Genomic DNA, 20,273 nt, shown 5'->3' with positions numbered 1-20,273 from the left:
ATGTTTGCTAGACGAACTAAAATGATGAATGTGCCGATATTACAGGGTCATTTTGATTCGCTGATAAATTATCAACACCGTTAATGGTCATTTAGATCCATCTATAAATTTATTGTGAACTACACAGTCACATATTTTGTTATCAACAGTCTTAATTCAAATATGGCGCCGAGTGTTTACGACAACTGATTGCTCGTGATCAAATTCGTAATTTATGGAGTGAGTTTATCTTGATAAAGTTATTCTATAAGTGCTCTAAAACTTAGTATGATTTATAGTAATCAAAGTAGCTTATCAAAAATTAAAGTACGTGTTTTATTTTAGAATAACATCAGTATATTTTCCAACAACTACTTGTGAACATAGTGAAGTGTTTCTTCGAATTCTATAGTAACCCACGTTACATCTCCTTTTTACAATTGTTGGCAGTAAAAGAAAAAAAAAACAAAAACATTCGAGTAAAATTTCTGCTTCTTCAACGTCAAGGGAAAAGTAATAAACGTAAGTACTTGATGAATTTTCCTCTCAATTAGAGACTTATCTCTTGAGAATCACAATTATCGATCCTTCGTCCTAAATTTGCTGGAGGTCAATGGACCTACTCTGCCTTTATCCCGAAGGACTTTGACAGCAGCTAGCGGCCATATTTCTTTAGCGCCTTTTTTGTATCTCTACTCTTTTCTTATCTTCACTTACGAGAGATTATACGAGTTGTGTTACATAAAATGCTGCACCTGCAACTTTTATAATCACTAAGTAATATAATCAAGTCGAGGATGTATCTCCTCCTATCCTGTCGTTGATTAATCTTTTGTATTCTCGAGGAAGTTAATCAAGACAACTAGCACAAAAGAACTAGATCTATTTTTCTTAATTAAAAAAATTCCGATCTATTAGTTATGGTTTATTACTAATAATTCTTTTATATACAGATGAATAAATTTCAATTCTATTTCCCTGTAATTTCATTTGTTGATTGCTCCTGAGAATTATTCACTTGCTTGAGTTTCGACAAGTTATTCAGTGTTGCAATGAATCAAAGTTAATCTTTTAATACCTAAATAACGTTTCGATTGTTATATTATCAATTTATTCATTGAAGATTTATCGAGGATTGAATAGAGTTTAGTATCTACGTTTTATTAAGTGCAAAAATTTATGATCTTTTTTTGCTTTATTGCTGCTCAGAATTGCAACTTTCACATAACAGTTGGAAAAACAAAAAATTTATCGAAGAATTTGCTATACATTCTCCAACGAGTTTAAGATAATCAAAAGCAAATATAATATAGAAATTTATTTTTATTTTCTTATGTAATTAAATAAATACTCGATTATTAAATTTTTAAAAATAAATAATAATTTCGTTATAACTAGTTGGTTATTATATCCTATTTGAATGACATTGCACGAAGGTTTTTCTTTAACATCACCAATATTATTGCTTACATTCGTCTATTTACAATGTAGATACGAATGAAAAGAAAAAAAAATAATTACGGAATGTCCAGTACTTGTACTATTAATTTTTCGTTGGGATATTATTTATTAAAGCCGTTAGAAGCTTGTTTTATGACTTGGTAAAATTTTTTAAAAGCTACTATTTTGCTGATAAAGCTATCCTATGAAGAATAAAATGATTTAGTTGCTTAATAAAATTTTTTATTAATATTTAACGCTCCCTAACGAGACATAGTACTTGTTGTGAGTATTAATTTGTTACTTTGTAGCTAAAAATTCAAATAAATTAAAAAAGTTAATGAATATATACTAATAATGCATTCATGCAATTTCTCATTAGGCCTAGAAAAAGTGAATAGAAAAAAGGGTGGAGCTAAAAGTTACTTGGGTAGGTCGTTTTAGTACTCAAAGCCTTTACAACAAAGAAAAAAATTGTGCTTAGCATTCAAGCCATTGACTAGTGGTTATTATCTTTTTTCACGAATGTAAGATCTTTGTAACAATTTACCTGTGGTAATTTTTAGCTTTTTATCTTTAGCATTTCACCACATTTGTCAAATATATATCTTGTTCTAAATATTTTCCAACAAATATTTAATCCATTATAAAAAAAGAAAAAAAATAATTCACTATTTAGCTCAATAGAATGTAGAATTTAATTTGTAAAAAAATGATTAATCGAGGCATCTCGTGATCGTCCTTGTTAAAGAGGTCTAGACTGAGATATGAGTCATGAAGTGAAGCTGCTGATTACATCTCAGTAGCAGTTTTACTAATCGACCAGCTTCAGTCTTCTTCGATGTCTTTTGTTAATAGGAAAATGTCCTTGTGGGTTGACCTATTAACAATAAACTATAGTTTCTAATTCAATGTTCAAATAATTTTATTTAACATTAATTACATTATAGAAGTTCTAAATGAAATTCTGACCATCAAATTGAAGTGTTTATCTAACATACTAATTTGAGTTTTCCAATTAAAATTAATGCAAATATTAATTGATAATTGATTGTAAAAAAACAATTACTTTAACTTAATATTCATTTTCTTCATTGCTTTTATAGTAGATTTTAAGTGATCAATTTAACGATTCATATCAAATGCTATTAAGCTATAATTTCCACTCGCGTACCTATTCGGAAGTCGTACGTTCGTGTTCCGTGACTGTAATAAAAAAAAAAATACATAGAGGAAGATTGTTTCAAATTTATATGTAGAAACCATAAGACGATGACGAGGAATGACAGAAGCCTACGCACAGAAGCATGGTGTCTGCTAACTTGAGTTATATCGTGATTCTCAGGTATTTCCGGACATTCAACTTGCTACCAGCTAACTTCTTCCTCCTTCATATTAATCATTAATCGCTACATTTATTACTTTTTTAATTAAGTAATTTATTAAGGAGACTCTTTAACCGTACCGTTAATAAATTAAATAATTACTGATTTATAACCTTTTGAATATGTCGCATAAAATTGAGAAGAATAACCAATGTGATTGCTAATTTTTTTTTTTTCTTTAAATATGCTTGACTCATAGAAGCAAAAATTTTATTTTTATGGCAGCAATACCCTTTTAATCATCAAGCTAAAGTGAGTTGATGTTGTAATGAGTTGATGTAATGAACAATGTTCTCATTTGTTCGAAAGAAATATAAACTCAGTAACAATCATGCAAAAATTTTATGTTACAAACATTATGATAAATATACCACTTGACCATCAATTTTGAAGTGAAATAAAAAAATTATTTCTGGAGTGTTGCATTGGATTGTTCAATTTTATAGTCAAAATTCGTTAGAAAAATATTCGTGAATACTTGAAAGTTGAAGGTAATAGGCAAAGTAGAGAGCAAACTTTTGAGGCTTGAAGACTTTGATAAAAGTTTGATTACCATTACTTCAGAAAATTATTATTCTTCCTCTTAGTGTAAGCTGAAATATTTATCAACAACTAATTTAACATCAATTTATTTTTCAAGATCTTACCTTTGGTGCAATTACATTTATAAATACTCCAAAACAATTTTTTTTGAAGTTCGATAAGAAATTATTAGCTATTGAAGAGTATATTGATCGAGACAAATTCTTTAATATTTATTTACTGAATTTAAAGAATTTTTAAATCTAAAATATTCCATTCATACACCTGTGATCCAAACTTTGCTTCTATTGTGTACTAGAACATATTTGGTTCGATGCTCTGAAGTTCTTGAGACATAAAAGTTTTTTTTTTTTCTATTTCGGTCTCATTCTGTTTCCGAACTTCTGCACATTTCATTCGAGTGGAAATGTCATGGTGCAAGCATTCCTTTTATTTTTTTTTTTGAGGTTTCTAGTAAAGTGTATTGTATAGATATACACTAAGCATAGCAGTTCTATCTTATTTTCTATTTTCTGACGCTTCTGGCATCAATTTCTATTGATGCAGTCGTCTGTATGTATACCTGTAGACATGTTTAATGTCCATATATATGTAAGGACATTTGACGTTTACGTATATGTGTAGACATGAAGACATTTTATTTCCTGTATTGATTGTATATGATGAATTCAAAGCTGCAGTTCATTCAAATGGCGTAAAAGCATTCAGAATTATAATCCATTCCTCACAGTAATTTTTCTCGCCTTCGTGTCTTGTGTCCGTACGGAAATTGAGATAAATTCGATAATCCTTCTCTGATTGCGCAATCGATTTCACACGCAGTAATTGGCAGCAAGGGTATGTTCGTGACTATGGGAAATACGTTTCAATTTTCTTACTCAATATGCAATTCGACATCGTCTGATTTCGATTACTGTTAGTACAAAAAAATATTTGCATTCTTCATCTTTAAAAAATGTTAATACTGATATTATTTCATTAAATATTTATACACTTTGTTATTAAACATTATAAAGTAGCTGTTAAATGATAACGTTATATTAAATGGATCATGTGAATTGAATTAAATTAATGAAAATTAAATGATGTTAGATAATTAAAAAATGAATGAAACAAAATAATCGTAATTTAATGAGTATTTAAGTTTTGTTTTATTTTTTCTATTTTTTTTTTTTTTTTCATTAATTAATTTTACGTTTTATGGCTCTGGAAACGTTTGATTTATTTTATAGAGTGTAATTATCAGATGCACCATATTATGATGGTTAATTAAATTTTATATGATAGTAAGTAATATATAATGACCATTAGATAATAATGTTTTTAATATGGTTTATTTATCGCGTTATTGATTCAATGAATTGTAGAAGAAATTTATAGTAATGATGATAGTTTAATCATTTTTAAAATGAAAATATTAATTTGTTTATTGACTGATTATATTTATGTTTAATTCTTTTGATAAAAAAACTTGTTTTTAGATTCACGAAGAATTCTATGTTGATAATATTGGTAACATTTGTAAGATACAACTGGTCGTAAAAAATGTTGGTACAATCTGTAAAAATATTATGAGTTTTTTATCATTTTTTTAATGTCCTGTTTGCGTGGGAAGTTCTGCTGATTATTTTGTAATATTTTGAGATAATTTTTTTTTAATCAATTTCTAAATTTTTTTAACTGAAAAAAAATTAAAAATTTTTAGCTCTAATTTTTATCTACTCTAAAAAAATTTTCCTCACACTCAACCATTTGACAGTTAAAGTTGTTATGTGGATCAAACCCTCGGGACATAGATCTAAAATTTCCTGTCTCTGATATTTTTAAAAGTTCTCACGAAAATTTCCAATAAAATGATATTTGGGTGCGGCAAATTTCTACAGAAAGTTTTTAGAGTAAACTGTTTGATAACTCGTGGTTTGAAACTTTTATTTTTATACATGTGCATGTAACAAATAAAATTTATAAAATTATTCGCTAACTATTAAGGTTAAAAAATTGCTTATGGTTGTATCAAAAAACTTGTCTATTGTCCTAGATTATATAAAGAACCAGATGAATAATAACACGGTTTAAGTCTCATTAATTAGAGCGTTTTAGTTGAACAGTTCTTAGTCAAGGATACAAAAAAAGCCCTGAAATCACGTCATCTATGCACATGGAATTATCATGTGACGAGTATTTAATACATTCAACTGTTAAGTGATTGAATTTGCAATGTTGTTAGCTTCAATTCTATTTCTGAAAATCACTATTCAACTTCAGCATCAATCTTATGCTATTATAACTGTAAATTTAAAAAAAAAATCAATTGCTCTCAAGTGCTCTTAATGCTAGTGGAGATTTTTCTTAAAAAAAAAGAAATAATTTTTTTCTACTTTCCTATAATTCTGTAATTTAAAGGAAAAAATATTATATAGAACTGAGATGGCAGAAATGAACTTGGTATGCATAAAATAAACAAACGCAATTGATCATGATTGAGCATCTCTTGAATTCCAGTGCTCGAAATGCGATATAGATTGTTAAGGCGAGAGTTTAATTGACCGTTTGGTGCTAAATTGAAGTCTGGTTTTATCTTTGCGATTGCATCGAATTATTGTTGAGAGAATTCAATATGGACCTAAAGTTTCGATTGCTTATGAAAATTATAACCAATAAGAACTACTAAAAATCCACAAAAATTCAAATCTTTCGTAATAAAACACTTCAAATGCGTAGTTTCTAAACAATTATGGAACAATAAGATTTGTAATGCAGTGAACACACAATTTGAAATAAAGCTTCCTAATGAGTTGATTGCAATAATTAAATTTGAGAATGTTTTATAAGCCTTGGTTTCAGCACAAATACGATTGTGAGTTGATTCTTTTATTATTCCAACATTATAACAGATGATCCATCTTGATTTTTAACTCTATCTTCTTTCTCTCAGTTTCTATTCTTCTCTTAAACGATCGTAACTTGAGGAATATAATTGAATTTCAAGTAGGATGAATGGTATAGACAAGTGATCATAAATAAAAAGTAAAAGAATAGAAAGCAGATAGGGAATAAATAAAATCCTACATTGTAAAGTGTAAGATGCAGTGAAACTTGGAATTTCTCATCGCATTTCCGTTGGAATGAGACGATGCGTCTGGCATTACCAGCTGAAAGTCTGCCACGATAACCCTTTTTGATGTGCACTCACATGCTAGATTGTATCAGTCATTTTACCACGGTAATTAGCAACGACTCGATAAACTCAATGCCGTCTTGAGTTTTCCACCTGCTGCTTTGTTCGTGAGATCGGAAAAGCTGGTTATCATGATAAAAAACTATTGTCCGTTATCTTTGATGCCTCATTTGCCTTTTGTCAGTCATCTATGAGATCATGTTTCGCATCTTTACCTGATTCAATTACCGAATGAACCATTTACATCAAATCATTACAAATATTTATGATTTATTGGTTATTTAACCTTATGCTTTATTCCGTTGTCTTTATTTATCTTTATCTTAACCTACTTTATTGCTTTATTATATTTGCTGTAGACTTCGCGGCTTATAAAATATAAGAGAAGTCTCTTCTTTGTACATGTGGTTACCACCAAGTATTCAAGTGTCTTTTGAAGCTTTATTGAAAATCTCTATTGAACTTAGCTACCTGAAAATTTTTTTATTGAATGGAGACTCTCACCATTCTGGAGGATATATGATGTAGAAAGAAAATTAATAATAAATATTTTTTTACAATGTTTGCAGTGGTAGGTAACTTATGAGAGAATAAAAGTCATTTTGATGAAATTTAGTCTGTACATAAAGGAAAAAATTATCAAAGAAGTTCATCCTGTTTTATTTGTTCAGAGAATGAGTTTAGTTTATTTTAGACAATATTCATTAACAATAAATAAATGTACAGAAAAATTTTATATTAATTTTTTCAATCTATTCTGAGAAATAAAATGGACTGTGAACAAGTAATTTTCTTGCAATTTATAAAATAAAAATTTTAAATAGTCACAATGGAATATTTGTTTAAAAATTTAATTAAATTTAATAAAATATTTTATTGCGAATATTTCCAATTATTTTAATTGATTAAATTAACTTTTTTTTTATAGCGAAAATTATTTTTTCTCAGTGTAGGAAAATAATCCACGTTTTATTCCAGTAAATTAGTGATCAAGTTTCAATGATCATCACTTCAAAAGTTGAACATTTCTGATATTTTACATTAGAAAAATGAACTCAAGACCCTCTTTCTGTTTGACTGACTCCAACAGAGCTTTCTTTTTGTATATAAAAGGTCTCCCCTGAATTATAGCTGCTCTGACACATTGAAGATAATTAATCTGCAGATTTTTTTTTTAAGAATTAGCATTTAAAATACTTATAGCAGTAATTTGTACAAACGAGGAAATCCGGTTAAAAAATTCTCACTGCAATAGTTATTGTACTTTCTGGATTATTAGCTAAGAGCTCATATCAGTTAATACCTACGCACATAAGTTTTCTCTTTCTCGTGTGATTAGTTGCACGAGGAACATCCTTTTTAGAAAGACGAGAGTGCGCAAATTGGCGTAAAGTAGCGAGTCGCACGTGGCCTCCAGGCAATAGGAGGGTTTTACACGCACATCATCATCATGTTATTCGTTGTCTTGTCTTTTCTTTGTACGCTGTAAGCGTTGGTCGTTGGTTTAAAAATATGACTCAACTAAACTGACACACTCGACGAAGACGCGAGCCACTGTCATATTGTTCGTGACGGTGGTTAAGTATTGCTAACTACTTCTCGAGGATATAAGTACATATATACGCATTAAATATGTATCGATATTCTAATCTCTTTAGTTTAAATAATAATGGTCCGGAACTATTATACCCTGTTATCTGATACCGATTCCGTGACGATAATTGATTTTCGTGCAGACTCTGACTCGTTGACTTTGATCAGTTTGACCGACATGTCATGAATATGAAAAATTCTTCTGCTATTTAAAAATTTCATCAGAATCAAATTTTATTTTTTGTTTTTTTTTTCAACAAGTTGTGACAGCCGATTAAAAGTACTAGTTGTCTTATATAAACCTTTCATTATAGAATATAAAATGTAAATTTCAAAAAATCATCACGGAAAATTATTCCCCTTATACGGAAAATAATTAAATCGCAATCATTTTAAAATATAATAAGCTTAATAACTCCTTGACAGTAGGTAATATCGTTTTGTTTTTAACTTTCGTCAAATATTTAAATAAAAAATAATCTAAAGGTAAACAAATCAGTAGTATAAAATAAAACACTGTATTTTTTTTTTATAAGGAAGCTTTTCTCTATCTCCAACTAATACATACCGTTATATAGAGCACAAAAAATGTATCGAGTACTTGAAAAGCATAATTTAAATCCTAGATAATAATAAAAACATATTTTTGCTGTTATCCACACCTTCGAGAGATAAAGAGAAGGAGTAAGAGAGAGAGAGCAAGAAGTCTCATGCAAACGGATAAGGGAGCAGTCGGGTGTGCGAGGGCGTTACTTATAGTTATAGAACATGTGCAAGTGAGGAGTAACGATAAGCCAGCGGTGTATATCTCTAAAGAACAAGTGGGACAGAGTAGGACGATGGAGTAGAGGGAGATGGTAGGTTAGTAAAAGACAGAAAACAGAGGATGAACATGAGTTGTATGCATGTAGAGAGACAGTAGTTCTTTCGCAGTCAGTGTGGTCACATCCAATACCTTTTTTATTCTGTTTTTTATCCCACCCTACTTAATTACGAAACCCTCAACGTTATTCGTCGGGTTGTACGGTATAATGACATAGGCTCTTTATGAACTTCAATAGCTGTGTGAGTGCTTGTGACAATACATTTAAAAAAGTCAATTGCTTTCAAAAAAAAAGGTAATATCTTAGTAGAAAGGAGTGGCTGTCAACAACTTAGGGGATGAAAGAAAATCCCATTCTTTGTAGAGACTGTTGAAAAAGGTTTATCAGAAAATTTTCTATCAAGACAAAGGTGTATCATAAAGTAGTGTGTAGTGATTGTCTTGTCATTTGTAGACTGATAATACCGCTCCCAATTGTTGAAATTAAATGTTATTTGAAATGAATATTTGTGCTCTGATTGCGATGAATTTTCGTTTTAGTTTAGTAGAGATGTGAATAGAAGATATTAAGATTGGCCCTTTGGTATTTAGAAATACGGTTGTGAATGTTGTAGTTAAAAGTTAAAACGTGATTGATATTTTTTTCTTAACTTAATCCTATAGATCAAGGTAATTGAAGTGGATGCATTGGTACATATCTAGGTGTATATTTCGATTGTGGGAATGAAAAGCTTCTTCGCACCCTTAATGTGAGAGTGATGTAATCTAGTAAGGAAATGTAAAAGGTGTAGTCGTAAAAGTCAAAGACGTACATTTGGAAAATAAAAGAATAAGAAGATTGCTAAGAACGTGAGGAAAATATAGCTCCATAAAATTAATGACGTTTATATATGGTTAATGTGATGGTGTATTACGAGGGGAAATAAGGAGTGTAAAAGAAAGAGCTTCTGCTAGTGCTGCTGTAGGTCGTTGTTCGCGTATGCAACGTGGTGGTATACATTCTATGTCTGGCCAAAAATACTAAATGTATTTTTACCATACTTTGTATACCATGGCCAACCGTCTTCCCACGTCATAACGAGAGGCCTAAAGTAGTTATAATATACTGGTGAGAATCACCAGGTCGATCAACATCGTTTGATGTATAATATTAAACTCTTCTACAGTAGATAATTGGTATTTTAAGTCACTTAAAATTCAATTTTTATAAATCGTTATCTTCGTATACTTGCCCTAAGTGCCTTCAGGGATTAAGAAAATGTGCAGCTAGAAAGATTTGTGTACATTTTCCTGACATGTTAGTTAGTTTTCGAGGAAATCCAACTGGAGATTTATTTAAACTCTTCTAACCTGCGGGGCTTTCTTCTTCTTCTTCTATTTTTTTTCCTTTTTAGTCAGCTTCATGATATATATATATATATAATCGTGCACTTCAATTTAGAGTCAGGTAGATGCTCCCAAAACCCTTATCATCTTTCGGTATCTTTCAAATGTGCTTTTTCTAATTACCTAAGCAGAAAATTTTTAACCTAATGATCTTTTTTATCTGATCGAACAGGTTCTTGTTTTATGCTTGTAAATCATGCACAAATGAAAATAATTTTTGTTATATTTTTTTTTTTCACAATCGATAACTACTTGAACAAAAAGCTAGAAAAAGAAGACAATGAAAATAAAATGAGATAGGTGTGATGTAATGTTATAACGGTGAAACGGAATTTGAGGTATGCCCGGAAGCTAGTGTAGGATCTACGGTGAATCGATTCACAGAACCTTTGATACGACCCAAGTGACACTAGTGCAGGTGTCAAACAGTTGCTCATACGATGTTTCTCTCCTGAGAGCCTTTCGTATTCATCCCAACTCTTTTACTCTTTGATTTTCTCTTTTTGTTTTTCCTCTATGCAAATCTATTCAGCCTGTGATGAAATAAAAGAAACTTGGTCTTTTTCGCGATCGTGGTCAGAGTAAAAATAGAAATACTTCCGCTTAATATGTTGGATGTGATAAAATATCGTAATATATGACGCCGTATTTATATATTGATGATAATACTAACATAATATTTTTCATTTATTTAATTTCATTTTTAATTTATTCAATACAATACAAATAAATAAATTACTCCGAAACATAATTTTTTGGAGTAAATAAAAATTTTTTTTATTAATTATTCAATTAATTCTTTATTTGATAGAAGAAATAATTTTATTCAATTTATATATTAATGATAATATTAATATTTTTCATTTATATAATTTCATTTTTAATTTGTTGAATAAAATGCAAATAAATAAATTACTCCAAAAAATTGTTTTGGAATAAATAAAAGAAATCTTTATTAATTATTTAACCAATTTTTTTTAGTTGATGAAAGAAATAATTTTATTCAAATAAATTGATTGAAATTCTCAATCTCATATCAAAACTTCAAAGAATTTATGCTAATATAAATGATGTAAACGCAAACCACTATTTTACGAAGCAGATTATCCCTTTAAAATATCGAATTTAGATACAGTCACAGATTACAGATGTGCAGAAGATAATAAATGATCAAAGTGTAAAAATGTTTGATGAATCACAATTGTGTCCTATCATGGAATGTAAATTGATATATGATTGATGTAGTGATAGTCTTTTCAGTCAGGAAACCTGATGAAGATTCCAATTTGCATTTCAAACGTAATTCAATAATGCGTCTATTTATAAATGCATATGCAAACGTGATGTGGCCCAGGGTTCTATCTTCTTCACATACGTTTTAATGGTGTTCATATCATCGTTCATGTCTACATACGGGTAAATCCTTTATACGCACGTCTGTGCATACACTCATCAAAATTATCGCATTTCACTTGAGCTCTCTTCAGTCATTACCAATCAATGTTGGGCTAAATAAATTGTAATGATGAATTTTGATGTTTGGGAAAGAGAAATCAATCAATTGCTTCGATTATGTTGTATAGGTCATCACTACTAATCATCTAGAACTCTCTCTCTCTCTCTCTTTACTTTAATATCTTTTTTGCAATCTCATTGAATATAAAATTCCGTTGCTCTTTTATTGATATCTTTGATTGAGGAAAAGATACTTCAGTTGCGATAAGTCATTTAAAATAAATATCCAAGCTAATAATTATCTATGCACTTGATTTGTTGTTTATGAAAACAAATCAATATAAATAATATTAACAATATTTTTTTTTTAACCATTTTTTCTTAAAAAAAAAATTCACAGGCTTTTTTGTCTGTGTCATGTAAATTTATACGATTTTTCTCTCCTCTCCGAATGATTTTTATTTTTATTTCCGGACATGAAGTCTGATATATTGCCAAAAAAGGCTTCATGAAGTGAGTATCCTTGAAAATGAAGGATATAAAAATTAGTCAAAAATGTGAAAATAAAAGACAGGAATTTAGATGCCTTTATTGATGCGAATAAAGTAGAATTTTGCGGATGCACGAAAGATATGCCAACGGCATAATTATGAAGTTGAGCCAGACTCACGAGGTGACACGTCTACCAAATAACCGCTACGCTCGCGAATGCGTTGGTTTATATAGCTATACATATATACATGTCCATACATAATAAACATAACTCAATGCTTATGGTGTACTTATAATCCACCCTATAAAAGCCAGACAGGAAGTAACGTAAATGAATGTTTAATTTTTCTCAACTCCTTTTTTCTTTCTTTTCACTCGACTTTTCTTAAAAATTGGTAGCCAACAATGTTTATAGACTTTAGATAACTAATAAAGCATATGCTTCAATGTTATCTACATACTTGCTATTTAATTCTATAGAATAACTCATTGAACAGCCGCATGTATTCTGACACTGTGCACACATCCGTCTCATCGTACGATGAACTTGTCGATACTTTTGTTTCAATAATTAAACGATGCGGCATTGTCTTTATCACTTATTTAACCTTTCATGATGTGGATAATAAATAATCTTTAAGACGCATTACGATTATTGAAATGAGTGAGTGAAATATATTTTTATTGTTATGATTGAATGATGTTCTTTTTGATACTGTGAACGTAAAGTTCTTATCAATTTCTGATATTACGGTTTTATCTGGCTTTGAATATTTCGCTTGCTGATGTAAAGGGAATTAAACGTAGTAGTTCTTCAGTGCCATGAATCCGGAGAAGGCCGTAACGCTCGATTATAGCCACCATCGTAATTGCTCGTTTTTGCGTTAGTCATCCGAGGGAATATTCTCGTCGAAAGTTCGCTTTAGAGAATCTTGGCTCAGTTGAAAGACACAACAGCAGTTCAACCAACTTTAAAACTCAATTAAAAATGTTTGAAATATTTAATCTGATGTTTTATTTAGAAAATAAACTTTGAAAGTAACTTTGGAAAATTTACGTCATTCAGGAAAGGATGCGATATCAAATAGTTCGGAGTTGATAAAAAAATTATGATAAAAGTTTCCTTTTATATAAAAGAACATTTTCCATTCTTCAATAGTGAATACAATTATTTTTAAAAATATAGACTTCTGCTTTTAAGTCATGGATAATATTTTAGGCACAGGATATTTTCTTTATTATACATTAAGAAAAAAAATTTCTTCTATAAGAAAAAATGTTGATTCAATCAATAAAAATAATTTGAAATATTCGCAATAAAATATTTTATTGAATTTAATGAAATTTTGCTTGATATTTGAATTAAGATTATGACAAGTTTAAGTACAAGTGACATTAGATTAATTTTCACTTGCTGAGATACCATGGATCTATTAATAAAATAAATTAAATAAAAAAAGATCAATTAAATGAAAGATTAAAATAAACTAATACTAAAATAATTCTATTTAAAATAATCGAGTACAATAAATAGAGAAGGTAGGATTATGGTCCTTTCGTTTATTTTGCGAGCATGGTAGGTCTTTCATCAACTAACCCACAAATATATTGAAAAATAACTTCTAAACAATAAACAGAAACTTAAAAAAGTGACAATTGGTAATAATTTAACAAAATAAATTGTTATTTAATAAAAAAAAAAGTGGCCCATAATCTTACCTTCTTTTTTAAGTATTTTTTTAATGAATTACTTTTTTATTATTTCAAGTAACAATCAGAATTGGTTTTATAAAATTATTACCATGTTAATTCCTAAAAAATATTTCATTACGACTATTCGAAATTGTTATTTTATCAGTTAAATACAATATTTATTGTTTACAGTTGATTTTTTTTCTCAGTACACTTAATTTATAATAAAAGCAAATCAAAGAACTAGCGTGAAAAATTTTTCCATGAAATAACAGCTAAAAGGGCCGGAAATAAAACTAAGAGGGTCAAAGAGAAAATCAATAACCACCGGGGAATCTTTCGTTATGTTAATTATGTCGATTGGACCGCACAAAGGTCCGTTACGGCTCGTGCCAAGTAACTTTACTGCATTCGCTATATACACGCGATACTCAGGAGAAGCGTTTATATCCTGTCACCCAGTTCTACGTATCAGCGGAGGGTATCTTGAGAAGGGTCTTGGTCCTCTATTTTCGAGGGTGCCCGACCATTATACAATTCCGGAGTACTTGGTTATCTATCTCGTTTTTTTCTCACGTGCACACTGCATATTCCCACGTCTTTAATGCTGAACCACTTCATTTATAGGCGCTTGTAATTTAAAATTTAAATAATATTGTTAAATGTGCTATTTTACTATTATTCAAGTATTCAAATATTTTTCAATTAGTAAACTTTGTATTCAAAATACCCACACACATTCATTATCTCTCCTTACCAACTTGTAAAAAATTTAATACAAAAAAGAAATGAAAACTTTTGCATTCAACTGTGAAGCATCATTGCGTAATTTAATGGCATGTTTTATCATGTAAACATAGAGGTAATGTCAAATCGATTAGTTACCTAATTACTTGATATTGAATGTTTTAGTAATCATAAAGATGGTTTCTTAAGATAACGATAAATATTGAATTGAAGGATTATTCAATTCACAATAATCTTAATCCTTTATTGCATACACGATCGTCATATTTAATCAATAAATCGAGGATTTGAAATGTTGAATTACTGAATAAGCTGATTATCAACATAGCATCATCAAAGATCTCCTGCTAGATCGTAGTTTATTTGATTATATCAGAAAAAAACTATTAATAACATTAACTCTTTCATCATAAATTATTTAAATATTTCAAGTATTCTATAATTTATTTGCAAATTTATTTTAAATAAAATAATAACGGGACATTTTTCTTTTGCTGACAGAGAACTAGCAACTGATGAAAAAATTATAAACTGCAAAACAGTTTTATATTTGAGAGAAAAAAATTTCCGCTTTAAAAGTTTTTTTCATTGTATGTTGCGAATTATTTGAATGAGCAGAGGAAAAAAATTTCAACGAAATTCAATAATTAATTTAAAAACCATTTATGCAATATTGTTGAAAAAAAAAACAAGATTTAGTAAATTTATACTGATATTTATCTATATATACAGAAAACTCTGTTGGAGAAATATATTTCTATCAATTACATTTGATGAATAGCAAACGAGGAATAAAAATAATTTAATAGACTTTCATGCCAGCTTAACGACATTAATGAGATAAATTAGAAGCATTTATTACAGGCCAAAAGATACATCATTATAAAAATTTTACTGAATTCTAAACATCTATTGAGAATGAAAAAGAAATCTAATTTGCTTTTTGAAGACATTTAATTTGATTTTTAAGTCGATCAATACAGTGCTAAACGAGCGGCCTCTTTACCTTTTGTATGATTAGATAGTCTGCATAAACGTATGTTGGATTTTCTACGTTTACTTTAGTCGCGTTGCCATTAGTAACGTAACAAACTAGTTTCTCTCCCTTCTGCCTATATATTTTCGGGAATATATGCTCTACAACTGGTTTCGTACGTTTGAATAGGGGTGCAAAATGTTTCCGAAAGAGTTGAGATGGCATTGAATTAAAAAAAAATTCATAAAATATGTTACCACAGTTTATGTAGGAAGGAAAGTTAAATTAACGAATTACTTCTCTTTTGGAGTAAACTTGAAATTTTAACACAACAGTATTCGGTATTGGATAGCTTTTGTTACAAAGTTATGAAAATATTGTGGTAATGAGAAACTTTTTAGACTAATATTTGAACGAGATTTTCAAAACTTCCTGCATTGAAAAGAAAATGTGGATTGAAGATTAATAAGGTTGGAGAGACATAATTAGTTGAAGGAAAATTATATTTGCGAATCGATATGACTTATTTTAACACACTCAAGTGTACTAGTAAATGAATTATAATTATTTATATTATAATGTACATGAATTTAATAATTATTATAATTATAACAATAAATTAAATAAAATTAACTGAAAAATTTACTGCAAAAAAACATTTAAATATTTATAATGTTGAGCACCATAAATAATTGTAGTATTTTGATGAACAACAAAAAGTGTTTAAAATTCGTCTATCAAGCTGCTAGAGTCTGTTTATGGCATTAAACACTGTAAATGTTTAGTTTTTAAATAATCTTGTTGAAAAGAATCTTTAAAAACTTGTGTGAAGGGAAAATAAATATTTTATCATTTTAATAATGAATAAATGTATTTATTTAAATGTTGATGTAGTTCAGATATATTTTTGAAAGAAAAATAAAGCAATCAATTTAATATGTAGATAAAATATTTTTAGCCAAATAAAAAGCAAAGGTACAATTTAAGCTATTTTCATTACGAATGTTGGAATATGGCTTTCAGTTAGTTGATTCCATTTCATATGAAATGAAATATTTCTCTTTCATTTTTTATGTGTCTAAATGAATTATGGTAGATGTAGAAAGACTTGATGTTTGAAATAAAATAATCCAAACAGATAGATTGTTATTTTAGTTGATAATATATTATAAGGTAATTAATTCATCTATTATGGTAAATATCTGCAGAATAGTATACTTGAAGTTAATTATGAAACACTATTGTTCATTTTGAATCTACAAAGCATTGTTTGATGCAGATAATTATCTTGCGGAACCATGCAAATGGATAATTCAAAATGCTCACCAGGAAATGGTTCTTCAATTGACATAAAAATATATTTGAAATATTAAAAAACAGTCGTGATCGATTACCATGAATTTGTATTTCATTTATTCTCTCCTAGCGTAGAATTGTATGTTTTATATGATTATTATTCCTTGTTATCCCACGCAATAAAAATTTACCTCTGGCGCCCTACATGAATTGACAATTTTTTTGTATACAAAAATTCTGACAAACAAAAATGAGTGTGCTTTTCGCAGTCGAGTCCTCTTTAATTTGATTTGTTGATTTTTCCCACCCATCTTCTACGAATTTTTTTCTCTTTTCATCGGAAAGTCGTCTTCAAAAAAACATTTTAACTACTTTTAGTACATCTGAGATGATCTTTATACAAAGAATAACATCACAAAGTTCCAAATATATGATTGAATTAGCTCTGATGCTGCGACAAAAATTCATGCAGAGGAGACAAGAGAGCTGTGATGGTGGGTAACATCATGAATAAAACCTCCCGTTTTCTGACGTTCAAAGACTCTAACAATGAGGGATAGTAACGCCCGGTTTAACTTACACAACTCGACAATGAGACGAATGAAATATGAGTGTATTTCAAGGTGCATTCAAATAATTGTCGGACAAAAAACATCATCATGGATTGTCGACAGAGAAGGCGGAGCGACTTCTGTTCTGGTCACAATATCAGGGGTTGCCCATTATTTTCTTTATGATATATACACACATATACACTTCATACACGATACATGATATCCCCTTATGAGCAGAATCTGGGTGCGAGTTGGGGTCTTGTAACAATGATCGATTTCTCGTCTGACCGCTTCAATTAACAAATTGTTCATTAATTAACATCTCTCTGTCCCTTGCCCCTGAGATTATGTAAAGGCTCAAACATGCGGAAATATCGAGACTTGAGCCAATATTCCAATAACCTCCTCTAGAGTCCTTGACAACATGGACTCTGAGAAAAAAATTCAATGCGAATGAGTAATATTTTTTTGCAACTAGCAAAATCCAAGTTTTAAATATTTGCAATTAAATATTCTTTTGGAATTAAATTTAATAAAATATTCAATTACGAATATTTCAAATCCTTCCTATTGATTGAATCAATATTTTTTTGTCTAGTGCAGACCAGAAGTTTGGAGAGTTGTAAAAATTGTTGACCAATAAAATAGAAAAGTTGTTGTGTGCAAAAATTTTATAGATTTTTTACGTTCAATAACAAAAAGGAAAACACATTCATAAAAATAATTTTTTTTGTAACTTTAAAGTTATTTAGTTTATTTAAATTCTTCTTCATAGAATTATTCGCCAATTTATTTTTGTCTCCAACGATTATTGTATTCCTATATACACAAGAGAATTAAAAAGTAATTGACAAAAAGGTCAGAATATGTTGAACAAAAAACTGTAACACGAAATTGCAATCAAAAGAATGTACTCGTAGAACGCATCGTTTTCCATATATTCACAAAGCTCTTTTGTACATGAATCGTCGCCAAAAGTAATTGTCTTTTTTTTTATTCATGAACACCCCTTTTATTTCTGAATAAACGTACATAAAAATATGCAAAAGTTGAAACATCAAAGTATTTTGTAATGAGACTATATCTGCTTCAATTAATTAATTCTACAGGAACATTTAAAAGTTTGCTTTAAATGGTTTAATCAAACTTTTATTATTTTTCATTCATTTACATTGAATTGTCGATAGCATTTCAATATCCCTAAAAGATCAATGGCACGTACAAAAATTGACAATTTAAAGTTTTCTCTTTATTTCAATTTATCTCAATTGTTTACAATTATCATTAGCTCCTGGTGAGCTGAAAAATAATTTTTTTTCATGCTCTCAGGCATTTTCAAACTTGATAAGTGATGTAAAGTCAATTTCTTACTTTACCTGAGGTATTAATTACATTGGAGGGATCCCTTAATAGTGTTAGCGAAATTAAATATTCTGATTATCGTTTTTTGAATCTAATTGTGAAGAAAAAGGGTTAACCATAGAATTTAACGTAATTATTTTTTACCTGTAATCCTTGGTAGTTGATAAATAGTTTTAAATTTTAAAGACTTAACAAGCTCACTTTGTCATTTATTATAACTAGAATTGAGTTAAGAATCAAGAGTATTAAAATAAAAAGTTGATAATCTTCCTGATGTTGACAGCAGGTACATCAGAAATCAATATCTAATACCATAAAACTATTTTCATGATCAGATATATTACGTGGTGCATCAAAATACACAAATTCCACGGTTTTGAATCCTCCCCTGTTTGGCGTTAGTACGCTTGGCATTGAACATTCCTTGTGGTAGTAGTGCAGGAGGGTTGCGCATTTACGCGCGCACCGTTGAACATCAGGGGATACGTGGCCAATCGACTCTGGTTTGGTTGTGGAGAGGGAGAGAGATATACAATAGGTATCCTGGTGTCTTGGTGATAGCATTAGAAAGAGAAAGACACAAAGGTTTGTCGGTGCGAACGGTTGCTTTCAGGCTCACTGCTGTTTAGAGGAGGGATAGGAGGACGCCCGGCGTCGCGGCGCAGCTTTGCCGCACCCAACAGAGCGCCTGCTCCCTCGAATCGGCAGGACGTTGCTGAACAGTTGTCCACGTTATACTTTATTCTCTCTGTTGCCAAGTGCTAATGATCTTAAAAAACTTGCCGTCTTCTTTCTCAACATCATCCGGAAGAGCTTCCAAGTGTGTGTTCAAAGTCTTTGAACTCTATGGGACTAAATTACGACGCAGATTTTATCTCATTCAAAACTCCTCCACTGTCGGCTTATTTTTGAGTGCCTATTCAAGCTGTTGCCGTGACAGTTTTGGATGTTTTATCATGCGAAATAAGAACTTGAGCTGCATTACATAAGCCTCAGGAAAAGAAAATGGCCATTTGATTAACTGGAGAAAAAAATAATACCAATGACAACTGGTGTTGTGAATGTTTGGAGATCAAGTTAGTTAGTGATATGCTGTTGCGGAAAGTTTACATTTTCGTTGCAAATCAAAGTCATGTTTCTAAACTGCCGTTTCGGAGACTAAATTGCGTCGAGATTCCCTTGAGTAAATTTAGGATCGCGTTGTGAAGGGGGGCACTGACCGGAGAAACGACGTTTCGTGTATCTTGGAACGTTGAACCTCACTGTGATGAGAGGGTGAAAGAGAGAGAGAACAGGAGAGGGAGGTTCAACACTGTTATTTCCAATAGTGGTTAGTGTGTATAAGCAAATTCATCTAGGCGGTGGCTTGATC

This window comes from Chelonus insularis, unplaced genomic scaffold (assembly GCF_013357705.1).
Source record: "Chelonus insularis isolate UGA/USDA-ARS -01 unplaced genomic scaffold, ASM1335770v1 scaffold_714_pilon, whole genome shotgun sequence".
In the NCBI taxonomy this organism is placed as follows: domain Eukaryota; kingdom Metazoa; phylum Arthropoda; class Insecta; order Hymenoptera; family Braconidae; genus Chelonus; species Chelonus insularis.
This window is presented reverse-complemented; position numbering follows the sequence as displayed.